This window comes from Crocodylus porosus, unplaced genomic scaffold, assembly GCF_001723895.1.
Source record: "Crocodylus porosus isolate Cpor-Errol unplaced genomic scaffold, CroPor_comp1, whole genome shotgun sequence".
NCBI lineage: Eukaryota > Metazoa > Chordata > Crocodylia > Crocodylidae > Crocodylus > Crocodylus porosus.
This window is the reverse complement of record NW_017728949.1, coordinates 41,016,669-41,026,294: the sequence shown is the minus strand read 5'-3', so window position 1 is coordinate 41,026,294 and position 9,626 is coordinate 41,016,669.

Sequence of the window (9,626 nt, the reverse complement as noted above, 5' to 3'; positions counted from 1 at the left end):
GTTCTTTCTTCTTCCACCATATTTACTTCAAGAGCTTAACAAAAATATATTCTGTGATGGAAGTGCTTAGTGACTACTTCTCACTGTTTTGGCACTCAAGTGTATAAATCTCTTAGAAGCAAGAGTCTGACTGCTGGTCCTTTGGTGTGAGCTTTTTATGATGTTTAAATGAATGGGACCTTTAGATTCTTTTAACTTACCCCTGCAAAAACCTTAGCTGGTATCAAGAACCTTATCTGGTGGCAAGCCATCAATGATGAATCTCATCCTTACTGGTATTTGCTCCTTAGAGTTGAAAAAATACATGTTTTATAAAGCTCAAATTGGCCTTATCAAACAAAACATCTGCTAGATTTGTGAGTGACTTGTGACAGCAGGAGACATCAGCCCTGGCCTCACCAATAGAAGTCACTGCAGTTAATGGAAGCTATTATGGAAGAATTCTGGCAAGATTTTTTTTTCAAACAGCTAAAAAAAAATTAAAGAAAAATATATGCTGTTGCTATGGCAACTTGGGTTGAAAAATAGTGTAACAAAAAGAGACTCACACATTAAACTACCAATGTGTTAATTTGACTGGATTTTTTTAAGTAACTAATGTAAAGGGGGTTTCTTTCATCCAACCACATTCCCTGTGTCTGTGCCGGTGTATGTGAGAGATCAGTCGCAAATAGTTTGCATTTGTGGAGTTTCACTCACAGCACTTCAAAGCTCCCCGTATTGTGCACTTCTGCAAGCTCTCCCAACTTCCTGGACTTCAGTTTTATGATTAGACAGTTTCTCACTTACATATTTGTCCTATAAACATGGGACCGTAGATTGCGTTGATAGCACACGTTTAAGTAAATGGGGTCTGTGTTATTTCCAGGCTGCACTTTTGGTCAAATTAAATGCTCTTAAACTTTATTTCCTCTCAGAATAGCCTGGCTCCTTTGCAAACATGATGCCTAGTCAATGCAAAGGTACAGTTTTACCTCTGTATAAGCTGGGGCTCAGCAGGTATCCACCTGTTGTGACCAATGTGGCTCCTAACTTATCACAGTTCAGGGCATCAAAACAAAGTACCGGGAGATACTTCTCCACAGCCGGCCAGGACGTTTTTGCACGGCACGGTTTGCAGAAAGGCTCTCTCGCTAGCCAGGACTGCTCTCTTACTGCTAGTGGGATCCTGCGGTCCTTACCCAGGACAAGTTCCCATTGTCGTGCAGGCGCCATTTGCTCTTCCTAGGTGCTGAACCACGTAGCAGCGGGAAGCACGTGGGGATGCTGCCTGCCTCTCCTCCTGCCCTAGGCGAGGATTTTTTGTGAGACACCACGTTAAAAATACCCCATTTTGAGCTTGTGTATAACTTGCTGTCTCGAACTGAACAAGCCTAGGAGCTTTGCCAAGGTTTACTCGGAGCTATATAATTGAGGCTGAGAAAAAAAAAAGTTAAAAAGCAGTTCAGTATGGATTCTGGAGACATCTGAAATGTTTTGCTCCAGGAAGATGGGGCTTAAAGCTTCCCAGCTTTCGGTTCTCTTGGATTGTTATAGGGTGAAATCCTGTTCAGCACAGCCTGTGCTTGATTTTTGTCCCATTTCAAAGGAGCATCTAAGCACGTGTTAACTAGCACGACCCGAAGCTCGAGGGGGGGAGAAGAGAGGACGTGCATGTTTTCTGCACGTCCGTTTCAGTTCAAGCCCCTGGTGAAGGATGCACTGGAGTTGGATTCTGGCTGGTTCCCACGGAACAAAAAGCACAAAAGAAAACTCCAGTGTAGACAGGAGAGATGAAGGATGAAAAGGGAGCGAGGACTCCTACGAATCTATTTCACTGCATTTTGCAAAAGAGAAACTCAGCTAGCTGCCAGCCACGACTTCGGAGTCGCTGTCAATGTGGAGCTCGGGTTCTGCGGCGGCCCCGACGTGTAAACGCGGATCTGAAGTCGGCAGCTGATAACGAAGGGTGCAAGTTTGCAAAGCACCGACTCGAGAGCACGCCTCTCACGGAGGGCGAGTGGGAGCTGTGCTTCTAAATCACTTTGGCGTGCTAGAAATCAGAGCGGTTCTTTGAAGTGGGATCCGCTTCCCACGTTTCTCTTATGTTGCAAAATGCTCTATAGGTGGTTTACATTAAAATCCCCGGGGGAGGAGGGGTGGAGAGATCTGTATCCATACCCTGAAAGAAGGATTGTCTCAGTTGACTTGTAGGGAGAGAAGTTGCGGAGACACACACGAATGCCATTTGTTCTGGAAACTAAAACGTGTGACCGCTGACTCTTGGCACACTCGCCTTGCGCCTTGCGTCTCCAAAGCCCGGGCCTGAGGCTCAGCTCCGCTCCGCTCCGGCACGTCCTTGAGATGACGGAACAAAAAGTTGAATTCCCGAGGAGTCCCACAACGAGTTCAGCCGCAGAGAGGTCGGAAACTAAAAGCCCATCCATGCCCAATACCTGGTGTTGCTGGAAATTATCACCTTTCCCAGGTCAGAAAGGCCAGAATAATTTCCAGCTCTATTTTTCTAAAAGCCATTTTCATTTAATCTGTCCTTTACAAATGGTAAATTTAATGAGAACTTCAAGCATAACTCAGACGAAAGTGTTTTTTTTTTTTAAAGAAAAAACCCTCAGTGTATATGTATTCAATTCAAATGTATTTCAGTAAGCAACAACCCGGCCACTATTGAAACAGTTCTTGAGTACTGTTGAAATAATAGGTATATTCGCAAAGGAAACCTGCTTTCTTCTAAAGTGACTGTATGCATTATTTCAGCTTCTTCTGATAATAGCACATTTAATGCCAGGGCCAAGATGCAATCAATCTTTTTTGTTGGAAGAAAGTGTTGTATTGCACCCGTCTGCTTACATTCACCTAGCAGTTTCGATCTGTTAAGCAACGTCAAAGTTCAGCTGGGTTGCTGCATGGCCTCTCTGGGTTTTTCTTTTTCTTCTTTTTCCTTTTTTTTTTCTGTCTGTAGAGAAACATTGAATTCGACTGAAGCGAATAGTTGACGTCCTCTGTAATTATACACACATTGAACTCTTTACAGTTGACTTAAGTTACCTCGAGTTGCATTGGTGTGGCCCTCCATATTGATTAAAAGCAGCATCTGTTTACCTAAACAATAAATGTGGAGATTAGTAAAAGTTCACTTGATCACAATAAGAAGACCGATAATTAAAGGGCAATGCAACCCAGATGTAATGTAACTGCCTAAAGCAGCACGTTATGAAGGCGCAGGCTGCTTTTTCTCGAGCCCCTGCAGTATACGTGCCCGGGTTAGGCTTGAAGAAAGCACTTGACGGAAGTGTCTGTGCAGGGGTTTCGTGGGGGATGCCAGGACCTGTCCCGGGCAGGGTGGCACCGTGATTGAGATGTCAGGTGCAGGGTTGGGGAGGGGGGCAGGCTGTGATTAGAGCAAACTGACTACATGGACGCTGCCCTGGTGGGGGGCCTCTATGGGCTTTCTTCTCCTTTCCCGTTCCCTGTCTCAGCAAAAGGACAACTTTAAGGTAAGCTGGACGCACTGCCGGCTCTGTGTGTTGAGCGCTTTCTGGTGCAGGCTCTGGAAGAAAGGGGAGAAGCGGGTTTAGTGACAGTCTCAGCAGAAGCACTCCCCCTCTCATTACAGGATCTCCTGTGGGGAAGGGGGAGGACAGCTCGTGCTTTCCTATTGCGTCTACCGATCCGTTTACATGGTAGACGCTGCATTTCACTAATCCCTTTTGTACCAGGAAAAGAAGGCAGTTGCTAACTAGATTAGTAACCGAACCGTCTTCAGTGTTATATGAACAACGTGGGGAGAGAGATCCCGAAGTAATGGCATCTGGTCCTTGTAACAAAAGGGGCATCTCCCTGGCTGGGCTCTGCCACCCGTCCCCTGTCTCTCTCCTTTGCAGCGACCCTGCTGCACCGTGCTTACCTCCTCCTCCTCCTCCTCCTAACGTGATGCTGGGATAAAAGGGTTACTCCTGACAAGCGCCGAAGGGATTTCTGGAGATGACAACGGAGAAAACGTTAGAGCAGGTTGTCACTGGCGGGTGGAAAATGAATGTTTCGACTCCCTTATTAGTTAACGGCGTCACTCGGGTGGTGCCTGGGATTTAATTCCCAGGAGAAGGCAGTATTGCAAATGTAATTCCTGGGCACACTTTCTGAGCAAAGATTTTCACCAGGGGCATGTAAAGAGGGCGGGTGTTTTCTGCCCAGGGGCTGACAGTCAGAGCCCCTCCGAGGGCGCCGGGGGCACGGCAAAGGGATCCCCGCAGCCGCCTTGTGAGCCCAGCAGACCCACGCGCCCCCAGCCCCCGGGCTTGGCGGAGACGCACAAGGCGGGTGGAGGACGCGGCGGGACCCAGGCATGGGATCCTGCCCCTGGCGAGGCGACTGTGGGCAAGCCTAGGAGAGAGCTGGCAAGTGTCCTCCCTCAGCCCCTGACTTTCACGCTGTTAGAAACTGGAGAGAAGTTCACTGTGTCCTTTGCAAGGAGGCAACTACCGCCAGAGCCAGGCCTGCAGGGGGGCTGCTCTGGTTTGGATCGCCGCACGTCTTTTGTCATGTTGTTTCTTTTGAGATTAGCTGGAATAATTAGCCCTGGTGCGGCGGGCTCTGGCAGGGCTGGGGCTCGGCTCGGCTCGGCTGGCGCGGCCGCCGCGCAACTCCGAGGGCTCGTGGCTCCGCGCCCCCGCGGCAATTAACTGGCTACAAGGCTGCCCGAGCACTTCGCTAAACGTGGGAAGCAGCGCTGTTCTCGTCACAGTGCCTGTGCACAGCAGAGCAGGGGCTTGTTTAGGAAGCAGTCAGGAATCTCTTTGTTTCCTTCGTTCAGGTACGAGGTGAATGAATCCGTTTGGAAGCCGGCAAAGCCTCCTCCCCCACCCCTCGCCCTGTCTTTCTGAATCCTCCTAGCCCGCGCCTCCTGCCAGGCAGACAAAGCTCGAGTGCCTCTCCACACCAAGGAATCGAGCCTGTTCCTTTGCCTGTAAGTTTTCCAAATAGATAGCTTTTGTTGTTTAAAGCGGTGATGGATGGACTCACAGGGCCAGGCTGGTCTCTGGAACAGTACCATGGATGTAAGAAGGCTTTTTCTTCGCCATATAAATCATTCACATTGTTTAAGGTACATTGATCAATCTAATGGCTTGTAATAGGCTCCTAATTGCCACTAGGAAAGTACTGCAGGCTTGCATTTGAACATGAAATGGTTCATGAGCTGAGCTGAAATTCACCTTAGCTCCAGTAATTACAGAACACAGAAGGAGCACACGGAGCGTCTTCCCCGGCCCTGACGGCAGGACAGGGGGAGAGAGGGGAGCGCACGGGTGCGGGAGAGGCAGGATATGTTTCCTCCTCCAGATCAGCAGTTCATTACTGGGCAAAACCTGCAGCAGGATTTATTGGTCATTGTGGACTGAAGAGCGCTTTGTCACGTCAATCATCGTGCCCATGACATTCCCACGTCTCTGTATCCGCGGGCAGACAGTTCTCTTAGTCACAGATCAACATCGAGTCAGACCCCGCCGTCGAGGTTCATAAAAAGCGGAGGGAGGCTCTCTCAGAAGTGCGGGGGGGGGGGGTTCCCTTTCCAGGTGCTCAGTTTGGGCAAACGTGTCTAATCTCGCGTTTAACTTAAACCTGTGTAAATGCTTCCCTCTCTGTCTAATCAGCCCTGCTGGGGGCAGGAGTGGAAGTCAAGGGACCTGGGATGCAGGATGCCTTTCGGATTTTCACTTGCATCCGAAGCAATATGGCAGGTGCCTCTCCTGAAAATGTTACCAAGTTGCCAATGTCATCATCAGAGCTGCTCCCACAGCCTATCTGCAAAGGGTAGCTCAGTAAACACGGGTCCAACCGCTTGCTAATTCAACTCCTATTTCGAGACGCACTCCTTTTGATACAGAAAGCTTTAAGAGCGCGAGCATTGGCTGAGTTTCAAACCTGCTGCGGCTGAGCTTGGCATGTCTAACCTGTGTGCCACAGCAGCGTTGTAAGGAACGTGAACCAAGGAGATAATAAAATCCTCAGAAAATGTTCCTCAGACTTTCCTATCAATGCAGTAAACAAATCCATGATGCTTGTTGAATAATCTTCCAATAATTGTAGTAATTAAAATCATCATACAGTCTACAGTCACCTTCCTTCCTTTGACACCACAGTCTTCCCTTTAATTGTTAATGTGTCTGCGGCTGAGATAAACAGAACAAGGGAGGTTTAAAATTATGGGCCAAATAAATTTAGCGGAAGAAAATTAGTTGTAGAGACAAATGTCTGGAGAGCGGTTTCTAGGCAAGGGACCCTTCCGCCCCTCCCCCCCCAAAAAATTATCCTGAAGATTTCACAAGTGCCGTGTCATACGTGTCTCCCTGTTATCTCTAAATAGTGGCACCTTGAAGACAGAGGAAAGATTAAAGCCCTGTCCATCAGTTGCTCCATCGTGGGTCCCCATTTGCAGGGGTGGGGGTGGGAGTGGATGGGAGGGAGTTATGTAACAAATACAAAATGAAAGCTCAAGTGGAAATTGTTGGAGAGTTCCATAATTTCCATCTAATTCCCACGATCCATTTGATCCCAGCGTTCATTCCCTTTTTATTAACTATAAAAGATTTCCTTCTAATCAAAAGCTGCACTTCATCTTTATCCACAAATGAACAACTCTACGGCGGAAAGAATTCAGGGGACTCAACAGGCACCAAGGTATTTCAACACCATCTCCTTACAGCCTTCCCCTTTTTAATATCTGCTCTTTGACGGAATGGCGGGGAAGCCTTTTCTTAAGTAAAGTTACTAATTTATCAGCGGGTCCCCCTCTGCGCCGCTCTGATAATCAATGGTGGATTCCATATCATGTAAATGAAAAGCATAATTGAGAGAGAGCAGCTCCTATGGAAGTCCTGTTGCTAAAAAATGGTAGGATGCAATTATTTTGGATAAACGCTGGGCATTTTGCGGGTTTCCCCTACACGTCCCTTGTGTTTGGCAGGGAATTTGATTGCTTCTGCTGAACTTAGAAAGCTTTACACTTCCCCACCCCCCAACACCCGTGTGTAAACTCCGTGTCCCTCCTCGGATTACCAGGGAATTGTACAACAACCGTACATTTAACTGCTGCTAAATCGATTTATTTGGAAAATATTTGGCAGCTCTTTCCCAGAGCCCTGTTTGAACTGAAGAGCCATTTCAGCTGAGGCTCCTGAATATGAACCCAGGAGACTTCCAATCATCTTTTAATGAACGAATTGTTTCCCAGCTTTACCTCCTAAAGGCAGCAAGTTTGGGAGTAGCACAGATCAAAAGCCCCGTGCAAAGAAAAGACGGGAAACAATATTTGTTCAAAGGAAGTGAACTGTTGCATTTAATTAGCCCATTCTTCTATATTAGCATTCACATTGAGATTTTTTTAAAAGCTTTATGTTGATTTAAGCATAGTGTATTTATGATGTAAATGTATTCCGAGATGCAAACGTCACGGATCAATTGTAAAGGACCCGGATACATAATTTAAAAAAATCAGTTTCAGTTTATATGAGGTTCTCACCCCACTTTCGCTTCTTAGTCAGATTTGTTTATGCAGAATCGACATTTAATAGTGCTAATTGCACTCCAGTTAAATTGCCCTGATTGCAGAAAGGGAAGCAATTTTCGCGCTCTCTGTCTGGGTTTGGAAGAAATTGTTTTATATTCACCTCTTTATAAAGAAGTGGAGATAAGGCACCGAGCCTTTGCACAAATTGCACTTATGGGCTGACTGGCAGCATTCAGGCGCTATAATAGAGCATTATTTGGCCGTTTTGAATAATGTAAAGCATTTGCTGAAAGCTATTCTCCTGAAAATTGCTTTAACTTTTAAAAGGGTGATGATTCACTCCAAACCAGGCCTTTGTTACATTGTCATTATCCCCCCCAAATGTTTTAACAGTCAGCTCAACACTTTAGCATAACACGTTGATCTTTGTTTAAAAACTAGGTTTTTGGAGTATGAAAAAATCTGTCAGAAAATACTTGACCCGCTCGAGATTTTTCGCAGCGTTTCCCATTTCAGAGGCATGCGTTTATTCCCTCCGGCGCGTGCCTGCTTTGTGGGGATTTTAGTTAGTTTTATTATTCGAGGGCTACATCCCTGGCTGTGATGCACAGCCAGCCATGTGCGCTGAAACCCAGGGAAATGCGCTGGGGTTTGGGACGCAGAGCATGTGCTGCTTCAGATGGCTGGTTTTGAACACCCCACCCCACCCCCAATCCGAACGGGCTTTGCGGATTATTTTCTGTCTGACTTTTGTCAGCTTGCCTTCAGGAGAAGGGAGAGACCCTCTTCACTTCTCCTCCCCGGGCTGCCCGAGGGCTGGTCAGAAACGCCTCGCTGCCACTTAACAATCACCTCTATTAGTAAATCAACGGCAGAGCCTCTAAATAAACAGGAGCGTTGGTTCCCCCCTGCAGGAAAGAGTCACCTGTTGGGAGATTGCTCCCGGGTGCCCCTGTCGGACTCCTCGCCTCGCCTGTGCTACACGGCTCCCCCCTCCTTCCCCGCCATTGCCTTTCAGTCGCCTCCACCCGATGAGCACGACAGCCCCCCTGGGTAAAGCTGCCGCTTCTGATCTGCCCCAGGCAGACCTCTTCGGGAAAAGCTTTGCCATTCACGCACTGGACCCCCGTGCTCCGTGCAAGCCAATGTGGCAGGAACTGGAGGCAGAACAGTTATTTCCTCCCACTTCCCCGACTGTATTTAACACATAGCGGCCAAAAGACAAGCACCCTTTGAAAGCAGCCCCGCATGCTCGCATGAAAGAGACGCTCCCGGGAGATCCCTGCCCATTGTGGCGTAGCTCCTGCAGCCCGGATCAGCCTCGCGGGGGCCGTCCGACAAAACGCGCTCCGTGCCTGCCTCTAGGCTTGCAACAACAACAGCAAAAAAAAAAGGAAGCAAGTAAAGAAAAGCGACAGCTCGCTCCCTCGGTAGTGTCTCCCCCTGCCCTTTAGCGAGGTGTAGAAGCTGGGTCTTACCCTGGATGGCTGACGCGGATTTGAGGGAGAGGAAAAATATTTGTGGAGAGCAAGTGCCTAGGGTTGCCTGAACGCCCTCGGCTCGCTGGCTCAGATCTGTCACTAGCTGCAGTGGGGAAGGGAGCAGGAGAGGGACTCGGAACAGTCTCCGCTTGCCAGACACAATCGCGATATTAAAAAGTTGCACGTCTATTGATCGTCCGCGGACGCCGCCCGGGTGAGTTCAATGCCATTGCTTAAGCAGCTTCGCTTCCGATCACTACAACCAAAGGGACGAGCTCGCAATGCAGTAATGTAGGAGCCGAGGTTCGGACTTACATGTCACACATGCAGAGAGCAGGTAAAGTCTCTGTCGCTCCCTGGGCGTGCGGGGTGTGCGCTCAGCAGAGACCACAGGCAGGTGCTGGGGAGGCTTATTCCAGCGGCGCCCTGGCGCTGCTAGCGGGGAGCGGGCTTCCTGCCACGACCAGCCCTGCTTTCGCGGGTTTGCAGGCGGCTGGGAAGGCAGCCCGGCATCCCCAGTCTTTGCCCGGGGACGCTCAGTGAGAGCGAAACCCTGCCTCTTCTGCAGAAACCGTCTCCTGGCTCGGCTGCAGGAACACGGGAGCTACACGCGTGTAGTGTTGTGGTTATGTAACTAAAAA